Source organism: Diorhabda sublineata, chromosome 3, assembly GCF_026230105.1.
Source record: "Diorhabda sublineata isolate icDioSubl1.1 chromosome 3, icDioSubl1.1, whole genome shotgun sequence".
Lineage (NCBI taxonomy): Eukaryota > Metazoa > Arthropoda > Insecta > Coleoptera > Chrysomelidae > Diorhabda > Diorhabda sublineata.
The window spans coordinates 22,767,954-22,786,972 of NC_079476.1; the positions used below are offsets into that span (position 1 = coordinate 22,767,954).

The 19,019-nt window shown below is 33.0% G+C and overlaps 1 protein-coding gene across 3 annotated transcripts in view; it reads right to left on the reverse strand.

Moving 5' to 3' along the window:
• Window positions 1-19,019, reverse strand: part of LOC130441924 (probable E3 ubiquitin-protein ligase RNF144A) — a 77,920-nt gene that overhangs the window by 55,423 nt on the left and 3,478 nt on the right. For all 3 annotated transcript variants that reach the window (XR_008909659.1, XM_056775807.1, XM_056775805.1), the window contains exon 2: window positions 1,738-1,774. The gene's annotated coding sequence lies outside the window, so the exon portion shown is untranslated. The remainder of the gene's footprint in view (window positions 1-1,737; window positions 1,775-19,019) is intronic.

Consider the following 19,019-nt stretch of genomic DNA (forward strand, 5'->3'; position numbering starts at 1 on the left):
TCTAATCAAGCAACACTACGATTAAGACCACCATTACTGCATTTAGGAAATTTATATCGAGATTATCAACACATTCACTTCTAGCGCAATTTCATTCTAATTGTTGTGCTTCCTTAGAAAACTTGACATCTTTGGAAATATCTATTTTGATCGGATGATAAGCACGTGGCCATTAAAAAATATTAGCGAGTAAAATGAATTTTACAAACATTCTATTGAGGTTAATATTGATAATTTCGAATCACGCACAGTTCATGGCAAACCTTGAAGAAAATTAGGTTATGAAGTTCGTAGGTGTAGTATGTAATAAATCATTTCATTTAAGGGGATATACAGAGTGCTGCTGAATTATGGAGAAAATTCATTATTTTAGAAACATTTTATATACACATATAGTTTGCACAACAAGTAGAAGTTGAAGATGTGAGTAGATGACGTGAAAATAATTGAGTCAACATAGTCATACGTAATCATCCATTAACAATTCATAATGTGTGAATGTATTTAGAAAATATACTTAAACATGAGTTCTGATTTCGCAACTTTAAATGCCTATTACTCAGAAACTAGGGATCTATGAGACTTTTTTTATATCACAGCATTATTTTCACGTCCTCTACTCAGTCCGTCGTGACGAAATATATCGTAGAAGGTACGTGTGATAGACTTATGATAGATTTATTTTATGTTCGAGACCAGGGTTTTCCTGGAAGGTGGTTGGAAGACTATAAGGTGGCCCCCAGGATCTTCATTCTTATACCTCTAGTTTTTGTTCTATGGAGTTATCTGAAACCTGAAAGGTAAGTTCATGTAGATAAACCGCTGAATTAAAACTTCTGGAACAGTTGGTAAGTCGTGTCTGCAATTCGGAAAAAAAGTGCTGTGGTGGCTAATTTCACAGGCTTGAATTTCTCCAGAAGAAAGAGTCCGGATAAATTGGCGATCTGGGCGTTTGCACCCACTTCTGTCTGTTGAGTATATCTTGCTCTAAATAGAAATATGATGGACAGCTCGGATGAGAATCTGCGGGTGTGTTATCGTTAAAAAATTGTCAGCTCAGCGACCTCTCTTCTATTTTTTAAACTGTCCAAGTTTTTGGTTAACTCTTGATTTTATATAAGTCGAATTGTGCTTATTCGTGTTGAATCGAGCATCTTCAAGGCTGACATCTAGATATGTGAGCAATACTTCATCAATGGATGACTCTGGTGCTTAAATAAGTTTTTGTGTAGCTATTTCGGTCACATGACAATACAAGGACATATTGCTCCAAATAGCTTCTACTCGTTTTCAGAATGTTTCCTTCAAAAATGGTATTAATGATAATGTCTTGTTAGGAGGGATCTGGTGGCGAATTTATTGGAGCGGCTGATTTGAACGACGATACTAGTGTGTGTTATATTTTAGAAGAGTCGTTTCACCTATACGAGGACACAATATACACTAAATTCTCCCACCAATCAATCGCTTCCCGCGAGAAACAATTCCAAGAAAAAGCCACCTCGACAGATTAGGAAAGATCTGTTAAGCAAGTTCGATAATCATGATGTAATGGGATATGGGTGTATAGATGATTCAGAAGGCAAAAAATGGACGCATATTATTTTTATTTTTTATAATTAAAAAACCAAATCCAGAAACATTGTTAAATATTTAATAATGCATTAGAAAAAAACGTATTTAAAATTTGAATTAAAATTTCTCAATACAAACGGAGGTCACAAAAACAAGACTTACCATTGTATTCAAATTCATCAGAACCGACCGGGTAAACCTGAAACAATGAACGTAAATTTATTAATTGGAAATAATTATTGCAGAAAATAGAAATTATGAAAACAATGTTGATTATGAATTAGTATTCAATTAAAAACCTTTTGTGTGTTTAACACAATAATCGAATTTTTAATAACAATGAAATAGCCATTGTTTGAAGCAGATCTAATTTAATAATCGTCGTGGTAATCATTAAAATCGCCGACAACACCAACCTAGAAAGCAGACTCAATAGGAACATGACTTTTGAGTTCTTTTGACCAGCAGGATTCAATTCTTCTTCAAACACACTCCAGATAAGCTTGTAGTACAATCCATAATCCTTTTTTCGCAAATTTTCCGTGTTCCTCGTCTGATGAAATCGTCGTGCTTTAAAAAAGCCGTGTTTTGTTTTCGTCAGCAGTTTTGGCATCAAGAAATGACTTTGACCAAATGTCCCAGTAGATGTGGTTTTGAAGCCATTTCTCAGCTGAATTTTCCCAAGATTTACTTGTGGCAATAGCAATGGAATGCTGTAAAGTTCAACTTTTGGAGATCGTCAATAATTTACACCGTTAAATGTAGGTGACATACATATATTCTTTGAATTGAACGACATTCCCTGCGTGATCTGCATCGTCATAAGGCACCCGTGATTCTGAAGATGATAATCTTTTTAGTTTCGTTTCCATGCGCTCTAGCAAACACGTAAGTCACAAAAACTACCCTGTGCTGCGTTGCTCTGACTACGTCTCAAAATTCTTAAATATTTTTTTTAAATTCTCATATTTAGAGATACTAAAACTTATGAAATGGTAATGTGCAACATCGATTAGTAAAATGATTAATATGTTGTCTTGATAGACCCCCACCCGTAAGAATATGTTGCAGAAACTATGCCCAATGTTGCGACAGCAAATACTGAAGCAACTACTGAACAATTCTTAATAGATAAGTTTTTTGTCTACTGTCTCTCAATAACATGACGTCGATTGTAAAAATATGACAGTTTTGCAACAATAAGAAGCAGTTTTGACGTTTCGTTAACAATATAAACTTGCGATGCATTTTCGATTCTGTACTACATTTGACCGCAAAAATTAAATTCCTCTCATGGAAACTTCAACATTTGAGATAAATATTAACTGAAACTTGTTTTTCATTGGCGAACTACGTGATATTTAATTTGCACATGTAGTTAGTCATGTTTTTATTATTTATATATACTTTGTATTTCTATTGGTGGGATGAATTTATAAACACTGTCTTTTACTTATTTCATTTATTTAAACACCAGCACTACACTTAACTAACTTTATAATTCATTTGAATTCCGTTAAACATATTCGATTTATATACTCAAAACGAATTTCTTAAAAATTCTAGAAAATAAACAAACAAAACAGTACAAAGACCTTCCTAGAAATTAGTTAAAAAGGCAATGTAAACAAATCGTCTCTATGATAAAAACAAACCTCAAACGAATTCCGCTTCCGCCAAATTCAAGACTTTCATTATAATTGGACAGGGCCGGCTTCATTTCGGGGACGAGTTCGTAACAGAATTTTATTTATAAAAGGCAATATGTCTGAAGATTTTTTGACAAATTTTTTAGTAAATGTATAATGCATAACAAATATATTATCTAGTTATGTCTGCCACGAAGTAAGAAGACCTTCATAAAAAAGATAAATTTAAATGTCTTATCTTAGTAGGTTCTTTTTTTACCGATATGAATAGTTATGTCACGTAGTTAGAATTATTATCAGAAGCATTAGCATTTATAGTTAATTAGTTATTGTTCCAAGTTCTTATAAACCTGTTTTAGATATATTACTTTTTTTTAAAAAAATAATCTTCCGAGTTTCGAAAATAAAATTTTATTTTTAACCTTCGTTAACAATTGTTTTGGCAAATCCGGTGGTTTTCAACTATTTCGCACTAAAAATTATTAGAGTAGAGATAGTTTAAATATTTTTATATTTAATATGTTTACCGAATATACGAGGCGCAACCAGAAAGTTTATTTCCCTTTCAAGAATATGTTTATTGGTAACTTTCCAATATATCAATGGGATCCCACCGATTGGTTTCAAGTTTTTACCACATACTCTATCCACACTATAAGGATTACCCCCTTTCACATCTATTTGAGTCTATGTACGAATTTGAAGGTGATTTTGGGGGTTCTCGTTTTCGGAATTCCAGCCACCAACTTCTGTGTAGGACTCGACCGCCTGTGGATAGAATGAGAGTGTGACAAACACCACCAGAGGACATTTCCTGAGATGCAATGAAACGTGAAATTCACTAGAAATAAGATCAAGTATCTAGAGTGGATGATTAGTAATTAATCCAAGGTCAATTACCAGAACTCTGTGTTTCTGGTGAAATAATGAAGATTTATTGTTTATTGAGCTATCAATGCCGATTTATGTGAACTTCTGGAATTTTATCGGAAAAATATCCGGATTTAGTCAATCAAAAGCGGGCTATATTACAACAAAACAATGTTAAGCCCCATACTGTGAATATTAAGTGGAATAAGATCGAAGAACTTGATGGTATTGAACTCCTACCACATCCTGCTTTTAGTCCGGCCTTCACACCGTCAGACTTACGACAATGCAATAATTCGATCAACATATCTAATCTAGTGGTAGAAAATTGAAAAAAAAATTCATAAGAATAGGTCAAGCCGTTTTGGAGAGGTTTGGCAACAAACTCTATCACTGGTGATTCCAACAGGTCATTTCCGGTTTAATTGCAGTCATATAAACATGGCTGTCGCTATTGATTCCTCCGCCAATTATGAATTGCGAGCTGTTATTCGTTACTTGCAGACAGAAGGGAAGAGTGCAGCGGAAATTCATCGAAGAAAGAGTTGAGTATGTGGAGACAGCTTCATGAATGATATCCTGATCTTCGTGATGAAGGAGGTCAAGAACACAAGTCGACCGCTACAGACGACATCGTTCAGGGTTAGGGACACTCTTATGTGAATTATCGATGGAATTTTCGGAAGATTCAAAATCCACCCGCTACAGAAAAGTATCGCATAACTTATTCACAAATATGCCAATTATGTAGGGAAATAAAACTTTTAGCGACAACCCTCGTATATTTAATTTATTTATTATTTACTTCGACCCACGTACGGAAAATAATCCGTAATCTGGCCCCCGATACCCAAAAAGTTGCACACCGCTGCTTTACTTTACAGTTTGTTTACTTCAGATCAATATAAAATGAAATTATCTTACGAGTGTTAAGTGATTTGTGATTTTTTTTTGACTCAATACTAATTGTATAATTAGTTGTTCACATAATCGTCATATCAGAAAATATGCGGCCTTTTTTAGAAATAATACAAAATTCGTATTGTAAAATCTTTAAAATCCTCCGTCTTCCAAAAGTGATAAAAATGATAAACAATAACACATTGCTTAAACGTGACTCATAGATATTGATATGTGTATTATGGAATTTCGAAATATTTTTGATTGAGTGACGTATTTATTTGTAATTAAGAAAAACAGACCTCTAAGGAGGTCAAGAAATGTTTTATATAGGTACACCCTATTAAACAGTCGACATAGGTATATACCAGCGCCCACTTTCTGGACCCTCGGGATACCGGGATTACGAACATGAACTAAAAATCATTGTTTTTCATAAAAATCTCTTTCTATTTGGGGGAAATAATTAAATTTTTGCTCACAATGGAACAAAACAACGCAACAGCGCCGTGAAGATGTTTCAATCGAGTGTTTGGCAATGTTTGACATAAATAATGCCGAATTGTTGGGCCGTTTCATAACCATAGATGTAACGTGGGACCGTCACTTCACACTCGAAACAAAAGAATAATCAAAACAATGGACTGAAAGGAAGAACCGGTACCAAAGAAGGCAAAAGACTGTTCCATTTGCAGGCAAGAAAGTGGCATCGATTTTTTTGAAATACGCGTAGGATAATTTTTATTGACTTACTTGCAAAAGGAAAAACTATCAACGACCAGAATTAATCAAACTTATTACAACGTTTGAGCGAAGATATCTAGCAAAAACGGCCGCAATATTGTTTCATCAAGACAATGCAACAGCTCACATATCCGTTATTGTAATGGAAAATATTAATAAATTCAAGTTTGATTTGCTACCTCATGCACCTTTTTCGCCAGTTTTAACCACCTCTGATTATTTTCTGTTCCCAGACTTGAAAAAATGCATGAGTGGTCAAGGATTTTCCAACAATGAAGTGATATCGGCAGAGCTTGACGATTCTTATTATAAAAATGATATCGAACTTTTAAACATCGCTGGAAAAATCTAAAAGGAGATTACTTTAGAACATAAAAATATTTTGTTCCATAATTTTCATGTTTTCTTTGTTGGGACTTCTGGAACTATACTCATATATTTAGTTTTTGACATTCAGCAGTTATAGACCCTTTCAAGAAATGTTTTTGTTTTGATTTTTAAAATCCAATTTAATGAATATTCTTAAATTTTCAACAGCTGTTTATTCTAGATTAATTAGATTTATCTGAGAGCCCCAAAGCAGAACGTTCTTGGTCTTTTGTATATTATTTTTGGATTTGCGGCGTTTCCCCGTAGTTTAAAGGTATTTGAGACATATTGATTAGGAAAAAAAATAAAAATACTGATATAAATTTAAAGTAATATTTCATGATCATAAAACAAATATTTATTGTATGGTCTTAACCTACATAGGAGTTAGAATGTAACATAACATCTTACATAGATTAAATTAGACTATTACAAGCAAACTATGAAAAACATGGCCAGGTTGTGTCACTCAACTCATTCTGAATTATTCCAATCACTTTGGAGGTAAAAATTTCTGACATTTGCTTATATTTAGATGCTGGCTTAAAGTTAGTTAGTACCATATTTGCTGCATAAAGCCATTTTTTGTTACCTTTATAGCCAGCTGGAGGTCCATTGATCATGACATAAGCTGTAACCTAATTTTACATAGGGCCAATCTTTCGGCAGGTCTCTTCCTTGTTCTACGAGCTTTGAGATCTGAGAATAGCAATCAAGAAATTTAAATGTGTCAAGTTTCTCTAAAATGTCCAATTTGAATATCATCTTTATATTTAAAATTATTGTTTGTCTAGAATACGAAATTAACGTTTTTTAAAAACAAAATCAATACATTCTCGGAATTTATTCATAAGAAACCAGTTTTTATTTTTCGTATTAAATATAGATCACATTGAAATATAATAATTATTTACGATACATAGATATAATGCCAAATTTGGTAACAAATATTCTAGTCATAACAGTAAACATTTTATGAAAATTAATGTTTCTGTTTTCATCTACTAAAAATGGCTTTGACCTAAAATAATTACATTGTTATTTTTATTTATTATTCGTAGTGGTCAATGTCGGTGTTCCCTGTAAACAAACATAGAATTTTTGCTTTCATCAATTGTGCAAACACAACTATGAAGTATAAATAACCCTTCTCGACAATTTTATTTGATATCTCATTTTATAAATTTATTATTTTTATAAATACTTTTATCTTAAGCAAAAAGGTATTCGTAAGGGAGTTTGGTTTAAACAGGGTACCAGACGTGAACTGAGTACTTTTTGTATTCCATAACATTAAATTGTCCTACGTATAAAATCTTAAGTAGTTTTGTCAACTGATTTCACTTTTACTTTATATGTTTTTCCGTTCTGTGAATGATCCACAGCAACGCCTTTCGTGACTCTTCGATGAATGGAAAATGTATTTACTTATTTACTACTATTATTGCATGATCAGATTGCCGAATATTTTCCTTTTTTATAAACATTCGAATATATTTAAAATAACTTGGTGTGTTTATATATATCTAAATCTTTATTATTATATTCATAATTGTCTTTATTCTCACTACACAGTGCAATTTCATTGTCTTCATTCGTCCATGGTCTGTTGAACACCATATTTCTGTTTATTTAAAGAAATTTATGAATTAAATTAATCTCACCAAGTCACGCCAATGCTTATAACAGACTTTCTTGTAGGAATATTCCGAAGAAACTGTATACATACGGCTTCAGCCAATATAAATGCATTTATGTTTACGATTAGATGTTTGCATTGGTAAACAGTGGAGATGATGAGTCCACGTGGACGATTTATTTTTAAGGTGATTACACGTAAGTGCAATTTCCTATATTGATGAAAACACTTTTGCGTTATTTGTTATTGACCATACTAACCCCAATATGAGGCAAGTTTTCTTTATATATGTTTGCTTACAATACGGTAGAGTGTTGAAACTTGGGCGCACCATAAGTTAGAACCACAAGTCCGAAAATTATCTTTGACAAAAAAAAATCGTTTTAAAAAGGGAATGTTCAATTTCTTCCTCTATATAAATTACATAAAATATAAAATAAACGTATATCTACGATGATTATCGCTTAGTTTTCAACGCTGCTTTTATTTATAATTTAGACGCCTACACAGATATAGAAAATTGCGACGAATTATTGTTCAGTGAAAAATTAAATACAACGCAAATAACTAATAATAATTGAAATAAATATTTTTAAGTAAAATACATTGAAATTTCTTATTATATATGTTTATTTATTCATTTAGTTATTTTTAAAAGACGGCATAAAATACGTGCTCTAAAGTTAAATTTAAACAGTAAATAAAATAAAACAAAAAGAAAATTTGTTCGAATCCCACTTATAAATAATACAAATATAGACGTGACAAACACTTGTATATCAAGTAATACTGATAGACAATTTTTTTTTATAAAGTCGCGCATAAAATGACTCATTACTATAATCAAATGAAAACGTCAACAAATGTTGAGGATTGTAACTTCACGTTTCGAGCAGTGTTCCCAAACTTTTTTGTGTCATGCACAACCAAGCCCTTCACTCAATAAGTCGTGTGACTAAGTAAAACACATTTTTTGCTAAAAATCGATTTTATTCATCAGTGTAATCTCTTTCAAGGGCAATACAATCATTCCAAAGCTTCTCTAACTTCTCGATGCCGTACTTCTAGAAGGATTTGTCTTTTGCCTCAAAATATGCTCCAGTTTCAGCAATTGCTTCTTCATTTGAACATTTTTTTGAGATCAGCGAATAGTCAGTAGTCACTGGTGGCCAGATCTTGACTATAAGGTGAATGAGGAAGTAATCCGAAGTGTAATTCGTTCAATTTAACCATCGTTGCCATCGACGTGTGAATCAGTGCACTGTCTTGGTAAAACAGTGGTTTTTTCTTCGCTATATGAAGCCTTTTTTTCTTGATTTTTGCATTCAAACGATCCAACAACTCTATATAATATTCGCTATTGATTGTCTCTCCTTTTTGGAGATAGTCGATGAAGAATATTTCATACATATCCCAAAATAACTGAAGCCATAACCTTCGCAGCTCATTGTTGTGCCTTTGGACGCTTCGGACATGGTTCGCCGGCTGCAGTCCACTCAGATGATGATCGTTTTGATTTGGGAGTGAACTCATGGATCCATGTGTCATCCATTGTCACATATCGGCGCAAAAAATCTGAATCATTACCTATAAACGTGAATAAACACTCCTCTGAATCATCAACACCTAATTCTCGTTCAACATAAATTATAAACAAATGCTCGCAATCAAGTCTGTGCTGAGTTCGCGTTCTAACGAGTAGCCAATGAAAACAGATATCTAGTTCATATCATCACGCATGTGCAGCAGCAAAAACCAAATTCAACCATTTTCTGGTGTGCCATACCTTGATGTTAAACGCCAGACAATTAAATCCCCAGCGATAAAAGAAAATCAAAATTTTATAAATAGTTTACAACGCGAACATTAACGTAAAGTAAAAAAGAGTTTTTAAATCCAACTTCAAGGTGGATAACCACTCGTGTCTAGAACTAAAAATTTTCAGAAATTATTCAACATTAAATAGTAATAGATGATTCCAAGTATCTACTCAAGTCAAATGAATATTCATATTTTGCAATATATTGTACAATTTTTTTCAGTGTAAACGTTTTCCGACTCTACACAAGACTGAATAGATAATCTGTGACTGGTGAGACAAAAGCCACAAATCCCAGTTAAAATAGTGTAATGACCCGCGGGATAAGATAAAACCTCCATGACTTGGAATGAGTTACACGACTTACAATATTGACGGTTTTTAACCTTCAAACAAAAGATAATTAATAGACACCTTGTTTGAAATCTACACTTACACATTTTGAATTGAAATTATGACATTATATTAAATTACTTTGAAGTTACATCTAATTCGAAGGTGAAATCCTGAAGTAAACACCGGAAAATAAATTTGTTACAAAAAAAATTGAAGCAAATTTAGAATTTAGACTGATATATTGAAGAAGAATCTGGTAGGTCTAGCCCCAATGGAAATCGGTTGGCACAACTATCGTAAAAACAGAGTATAGCACTTCCTTCCATGTAAATGTATCAAATAATCTTCATAGTCCGAGAGCCAGTTGAAAATTTGGTCAATTATTTATTGGCGAACGATATTTGGTGAGACGTATCAAAGAGTTAATCCTCGTGAACGTCAGCTACTGCGAGGAGGGGAGAGGTTAGTATAAGCACGAAGGAAAAAATTCGTCAACAAAACTATATACACAAAAATATATAAAACGTAAGATTAAACTAAGTCTCTGAAAACTAGGCAACTTCGCTGAGACCTTGACGTTCGAGGTCTGATCGCTTCGCTGTCTCGAAACGAATTTCTCCTCGAATCCAAACGCCTCGCCTTGTTACGTGTAACTATGAAACAATGAGCAGCTAGTAGGTATTGAGTTTTCCCAAAATAATGTTTCAGGTATATCGGAGAGGATTAGTTCAATTGTATACTATTAGGACATTAAGAAGGTTACTTAGAACTTCCTGGGTCAGGTATCGGTCAGTGAGAGGTAGACGAATTATCGTATTATTGAGGAAATTTGTTCGGAGAAATGTATACCGATATTAAGTATTTTTAACTGTAAGCTCATAGGCATGGTCAGCGTATTATGATCTTTACTTGCTACAGTAGCGAATTGAACAAGAAAAAACATGTGGCATCCAGAAATTAATTATCTTTTCAAAAAAGTCTAATTTGCCTAGACTTGTTTTTCTCAAGTTGATAGATCCGCGAAGTGATATGATTTTAGAAACCCTCAAAAAAATAATCTGATTGTATCAAGTAGCACGAAGTAGGTAACCAATAAACAGGTTAATTTCGTGCAAGAAATTGTTAGTTAAACGTGTTTCACAATATGCGGTACCATCCTGTCGAAAACCTAATTTCTGCAACATTTATGCCTTTCAACTGACGCATTTTCTCTGATGAAGCCCAATGTTTCGACTATATTTTCGGTCCTGGGGGTTAATGGTGTGCCCAAATTGTGTCTATACCACAAATGCGGGAGAAGAAGTAATCATTATTTCTCTAATGACACATTTTATAATAATTGCCTGACTCTCTGGGTGAAAAAAATTGATTTACGTAAATTGTTTATCATATAAACTCCCTCGCGTTTTCAATTCCAATAATTTTGATCTATTTTCATAAAAAAAATTTGGATTCACAGCTCCTGGACTATAATGTATCTATATACACGTATAATGTACCATATTTTTTTATTGAAATTTGTTTTTTTTCGATAAATTCTCAACAGTGTTTACAAAAATATTGATAGTTTTTTTTTTAGATAATTTGATATGAAAGATAACATGAAATTAAGAATTTAATGTTTCGTATTACATTATAAAAATAACACCATATAAATTACAGTGAAAACTTCCAAATACCATTTAGATGTTTTTTAGACCATTAGAGATAATCGCCTCCCCACTTAATTTCATTATTTTCATTTGATAAATGTGTCTCCTTCCAAAGCCCTGTATTTTCCTATAAATCAAAAATATAGTACAAAGCGTATATAAAATAAGTAGTTTTCGGCTTGTAAAACTAATTCCTAACCTCATCGAAATCAATCACAAATATCTCTTGGTGGGCGATTGACCACTCAGCATCAAAGAAAGGAAATGTTCTACTTAGTTTTTACAAGCAACAATTTGGTAGATTTTAAATCTAATTGTAAGAAGAAGAACCCATTTATCAAATAAAGAATTAACCTAAAGGAATTTCCAATATTTCAAGGAGATTGAGCAATAATGAAGAACCATTTTCAATATCAAATGCTTCTACTACAAAATGAAAATATGGGAAGGAAGATGCACAAAATCGCGTACAATGACGAAACAGACTCAATTCCACGCTGCTGGTAATTCGTCGTATTTAAATGACAATGAAAATAAATGTGAAGATCTCAGAGCACTACTTCAATGGCTATCAAATGAACACGCATGGTGAGCATGAATCTGTATTTCCCCGAGTAAAAAACTTTTAATAGTTAAAGAAAACGTTTTTTCATAAAAAATTTGAGACACAATCAAAGTAAAAATAATGTTGCGGGTTGCATGTGCGATTGAGGTATCTGGCACCATCTTTAGTCGAGATGTCTTTTCAGATAATCTTTGTAGATCACAGTTTTATGACATTTTTAGATAAAATTTTGGAACGTATTTTGATTTTCGATCTATCTATATAAAAGAAAACTAAGAACATAAGAGGCGTGCGTCAAACTCGTGATTTCAATACCAAGCAATAATAGCCAACTCGTGATCGTGGTGGCCATGAAGATTAAACAACTCGTGACGGAAGATTATGCAGCTCGGGATTCTAATAATGTACGTTGTTGAAAGTTTATTTGGTAAAAGGCAAAAAATCGATGGAATATAATGTGAACAACTGGAAAAATTACTTGGGACAATGAAATGTTGCTGAGTTTTTTACATAATTTGAATTTATTTCAGATCCAAATGTAATTAAGCTATCAGTTATATCATAGTCAAATAAACAATATTGTCCTCGATCAATTTTTATTATTATTTATAAAATTTTGAATTTAGTTTAGGTTATATAAGGATTTAAAAATTTTAGGTTTTAATTTTTGGATTTTCCAATTTTACTAAGTGGATTAGGTACTAAATTCCAGGTAATAATGAATCTATCACGAGTTGTATTATGTACTCGGATTACCTTTTCGTTTACCTGAAATATCCCCGTCCCGAGTTGGCACATCCTTATCTCAACGGATTAAACATCGTCACGAGTTGTAGCTCATCCCTGTTGATACTATTATTTAGTAGGTATTCAATTTCGATGGTTCCAATACCCTCTTTAGATAAGTAAAATTTCAAGTTATTCGAGCAGCAGGATATCTGCTAAATTTCATTATAAACAACAGGAAATAATCAATTTTAACCACACGAACAGAACTTTGATAAACGTTTTACAGGTTATTGCACTCTCAAATTGAAAAAACAAAACGTTAAATTTGTAGATACCTTATAGCAAATTCAATATTGAGTAATACATCGTCGATTAATAGCGAAGTGAAAGTGGTTTACTTGTAGCCGGTTACGTTCATTGTGAAAGTTAAAAGTTAATGACAATGACAGAGAATATAATATATCGTAATTTTCTCTAAGAAATATACATTTGCATATGTAATAATTATAATGATGAAGGTTTAGGTGAACAGGCACTTCCTGAATTTGTTTAATTACTTTTGGAGATATGATAAAGTTCGTAAGGAAGCTCTCTCCGGTAAGAGAAACTGATAATGTAACTATAGAAATAGAATACCTAAGATACTTCAATTAATTTGTGAATATAGGGCACTGCTGCAAAAAGAGGGCTACTCCGTTACTGCTAAATTAGAAAATACATTTTTTTTTGAAGTTAAGTCATAATAAGACAGAATAACACGTTCGTAGTTTATAGGTGTGGGCGGCCGTGAAGCCGTTGAGCACATAGGCATTCAGATAGGCCCGTCGTGCCTCATGTGACGTTACCAAAGTCCGATTTTCTTTGAGAAGCTGATCAGTCGCTTTGGTTGAACCCTTTGATGTCGTTAGGCATCTGTGATGCCTATGGTATGAAGCTGACGTCTTAGATGGCAGTGACCGGTTAGAAGTCCGGTCACTAGTCTGATATCGCGCCTATTTAGCTGGAGCAGTTGTTTGGTGAGAGACGAGGGAGTTCCATCAATATGGGCCTTCGTTTGTCTCCATCCATCTCCGCTAAGCCCGCCTTGCGAAAAGACTGTTGAGAGACGTGATGACAGCGCTTTTGACAACACCAAGGATGTGTTCTTAGCCCATTGGTGGGTTCGCCGATCCCAGTTTGGTGAGTGTGTTCGCTTCATCGTTGCCTTTGTTGCCCGAGTAGCCGGGCACCCAAACTACCTGGATCTTGCAGCCATCACTCACCAGATTTTGAAGAACTCTCTTACACTCCAAGCACTAGCCTTGAGCATACCTTTTCAGCTGTTATAGCTTGTATGGCAGCTCATCTGTCTGGGCAGATCGAAATTACTGTGTTCCTGTGGAGTCGATTGTGCATTGCGCGTTCTTATTTCATCACAGCGAAAACTTTGGCTTGGAAGACGGTAGCTTGTTCCCCAAGCGCTACCTGCACCGGCCAAGTCATTCCTCCTAGAACCGTCTGTGTTCGATACAGCGGGCTTGTAGTCACCATTCCTCTGCTCGCGGTCAGTGATGTGTGCCTTCAAGCCCTTATTATCATTTGGTCGCTGCCCATCGAAATGATTGGGCATCCACCTACACGTTTTAGTTTAAAGATGAAGAACTTTTTTAACACGCTTATATTAGCTTCATCTGTATGTGAGTTATTTTGTTTATAACTCTCATTTATAACTTATTACTGTTAGTATATCCCACCACTTTAATTGCGTTCGTTAGCCGCACGGGCTAAGGCGTCAACCTCCAGATTCGCTGATCGTGGGCTCAAGTCCCGTTCACGCTGTGAAAAAATTTTTCGACAAATTTGATCTAAAAATTATTGTTACTCTTTAAAAATTTTATTAATTCTTTAATGCACCCTTTATTGGAGATTTATAATACTAATGACTGAAACTTGGGAGAAAAATTTTATTTAAAACAATAATGAATGAAAATCACTGCTTATCTTGACAAGGTGAAATCATACGCTTTGTTCAGCCTGCTCGCAGTCCGGATTAAAGCCCGATAGAACATTTTTAGGATGAGATTGATATTGCATTATGATACGGAAATGGAAAAATGTCATTAAATATGTAATCCCGATCCTGCCTTATCGTTAGATATTGCCTCAAGATATTTTCACTAACAAAGCAGGAATTACTCTCCGAAAACATTTGCTTCAAATTGCAATTAAAATTTTCGTTACTTTCTGAAAAATTTAGGAATACGAAAAAAAGCAAGTAGATTACAACCGCAAACAAAGTAAAAAAAAACATTTCTTGAATAATAATTTCTAATTTCGTAGAGTTAAATAAAGACCTGCCTTTTTCGGCATTTGAAACGACTTTGGAACAATCACGTATGTGATATTTGTCTGTTCTGTTCCACTATCAGGTATCTTCTAGATTTCTAATAGATATTTAATTGTTTTTGTAGTTGTAGAAGTGCTTTTACTTTATTAGTAAAACCTGTTTTTTAAAGAACGTTCTAATAATTCATATTTGGAAAGTTTCTAGTTTGGGATTTAATTCAGCACCCAGTTCATGGTCATTGAAGTTTATTCCGAAATCAATGAAAGAAAAACAAATAATTCACAAAAAATATGTCATTATAGAAAAATTTTCGTGTTAAATATATACAATATTAATTACACAATATATCAACAAATATATCTGCATCCATTGGATTCGAGAGAAAGATTTTTGTTCTTTGTAGTACATATTTGGAAACTGAAGGTTAACTCGGTTTATCTTCAAACTTCAAAGTTTTATTCTACAAAGGAGTTTCACAACCTCCAAAAACTAACAATGACTAAATACGATCTTCAAATTCGATCGAGTTTCTTTGTCTACATATTAACGGTGCCCTTCAACGGTCCGTTCATGTAGAGACTAGAAAACTATCCTCTGTTTGTTTTGCGATTGAATCTGTGTCCGAATAGCTCGATTCTAGTACTGCTTTAACAACTTACTACTCGTTCGAATCGCATCTTCGCTATTGTTTGCCTTTCTGGGGATCCTGTAGTTTGCACATTTCCAAATCTATCTTCAAATTACAAAAAACAGCTGCTTTCTCCATTTTAGAATTCGTTTGTTGGTTTGCAAACACTTTCACAACTCAACTGAGATACTCATTCATAGTTACCCTACTAGAAGACAAATTTTGGTCATTTATTCAACAATACCCACCTCTGATCTGGTAAAAAATTCCATCAACTTAATACCAAAAAATTATTTAATCCACTACCTTCAGAATTAAAAATAACTTACGGAGATTGACAAAGATATTTCTGCTCGAAAGACTAGAGAAAATTCTACATATATATATATATTTCTCTCTCTCTATTATTTGGGGGACCAAAGGAAACAACAACCCTTTTCAGGAAAATGATTATTTTCATCTGAAAAACTCCGATAATTGTGGACTGTACAACCTACAGACATCATACTAATGAACAATTAACAATACTCTTAGTAACTCGCCCTGTATCTGTAATCTCCTTGTACGAAAGAAACTTTTATGTGGTTTAGCTTAGAAATCCGTCATACATCGATTATTTCCTACTTGATTTACGGAAATAACTGTAAGAACCGGTCGCCTAACCTCGAATATTGACAATTTTTATTTATTACGTAGATACTTACTTGCGGTGTGCAACTAAAGCAATTTATGATTTGACGGAACAAATAAAAGAGACCTCGAGATTTTCCCAATCGAGTATAACGAAATGAATCAACCTTTATTCCTTCCGCTATTTATAAAAAACGAATAAGGGTCATTAATCTGACATTACACTCAAAATTATTAGTTGTTGTTGTCTAACTTGTTCCGTCATTCGTAATACCGCTTCAAAATTACATCCGCCCTCTTCATAGAGACAACAAATCTGTTTCTAATACGAAATCTGTTTTTTGTTTTAAGTTATAATAGGCCATAAATAAGCGAGCCAGAAACTAGCTCTTGCAAAAACTTTCTGGCGTCAGTAAACTCAAGTAGGTGTTCATATTGAGATTCATCTTTAAGCTGGATGGTCAAAAACTTTATTATATTTCCGCGTCTGTTCCTGTCTAGTTATTCAAAAATTAGTTAATGAGCGTGTGCAACTGAAGCCTGCAGTGCGGTAAAAGGTATCAACGTCTTCGACAAGCCACTCTTCTTGAAAACAAGTCCTCCATGCTTATATTAAGTAAAAATATATAAATACTTTTCAATTATTGATAAATAAATGAAAAATATTATTTTTCTCCAACCATCAAAACATGTTGACATTTTTTTACTATTTTCAGGTGCAAAACCCACCAATTCGCTTACCGTACAAAAATTTGCTCGTTGCTTAGCAACACTTTTAATCCTAGGATTAAAAACGCTACTTTTAATCCTAGGACTAAAAGTACTACTAAACTACTACAAAATTTATATGATTAGTACGTCTACGTACTAATTACCAACTATTTACCAACAATACCAGATATCCATGACTACCGATTTGCTATCGCTGTTATAATTAATAGGTGTTCAAATTTATTACCAAATTATTAACGATTTTTGAATAAAACTAACTCTATTTTAATTAACACTAAAAGTGCCTATTTTTACTCGCAATTTTGCATTCACTCAGCTGCACTTTTAATCCTTATAATATAATATACTAATTTATTATATAACTGTCTTTTTGTTTCTTCAAAATTGATTATTCCTCCACATAAATTTAAGTAACAATTGATAATTTTTTCACATAATTCACATATTTTGATAACTAATACCAAATATGCGAATGTAAAACCTATAATATTCGCATAAATATGAAATTAATTTATGCTCAATAATATTGGAAAATGCAAAAAAATTCTCATACATCAATTTATTGATTTACATAAAAATGTAGTCATTTTAATTTCCTTAGGTACTAAACCTTATTATATTACACAAAGTAAAATGTGGTTAGTTATATAAACAGTAAACAATTAAACGGTTTCCGAAATTCTCAAGTAACACGTTGACGACGGTAATCGAAGGGTATTCGTTTCCTAATGACACACAATGGACTATTTTCGAGAAATCGACATCCTTTTTTAGAAATCTATATTTCTTAGAGACCCAGTCACCTGTATGTGAAACATCCAGTATAATTAGTCACCTTAATAATTTCTATCAAGATTTTTTTTCTATGCAAATATTTTTGCGTAAGTACTGCAGAACTATTTGCAATAAACAACATGCCATATTTTTTAATTGATATAACAGGGACGTAATATTTATTTATAATTGTATTTAAAATTCCATACGATGATTAGACTTCGTCATTATAAATTCTACATGCATCCTGTTAACCATACAAACTTGTTGAATTTATTCAAAATGAGTTACGATTCGCGGTATGCATAAACACCCGCATAATATAATGATTTTACAGAAAGTTAGGATATAATAATCGATTTCGCACATAAACTGTGGAGACTTCGTGAATAATTTAGTGCGCAACAAAAATTTTATGTCATAAATCAACTATAAATTTCCTTGTAGAATATTTTTAATCGGTTGAAATCAAACATCCTGAAATGAATTATTTTGTTTCAGTACATTAGTTGAATATATTGAATTTGCTTTTTATATGTTAGAAAATTTATTGATGATTCTGTATTATTAACCATAAACTTTCATTGTATTCTACTATATAGGTTTGTTCAGAATGTCTGTAACTACTTGATCATCAGTATAAAGTTCATGTAATAAACAAAAAGTTTTACGTCCCAGCAACAAATTGAACTAGTACAGTAGCAGTTCGAGACGAGCAAAAATATTTTGAAGAAATTTGGATACGAGCATATCAGAAAAAAAGATTATTTTCTTCTTTTTCCTACCTGCGTTAAACGTGGTGTTCCAGCAGCAATGGTTGGATACGTGTTCGTAATAGATTCATGTCATGCGTAGTGCATAGTTAGAAATATGATCGTGTATACTGCTGGATCTGTACAAAATTAACGATATTTTCACGAGATAAAAGGTATCTAAGTAAAATCAATCCTAAATATATGATATACAATGGTTTTTATATGTAAAAATACCTACGCCACAATTTCAACTGCATTGAAGGTAAACTGTTTGAATATTTCCGATTCCAACCTGGATTATCACTTCGATATAAGCATGGATATGTT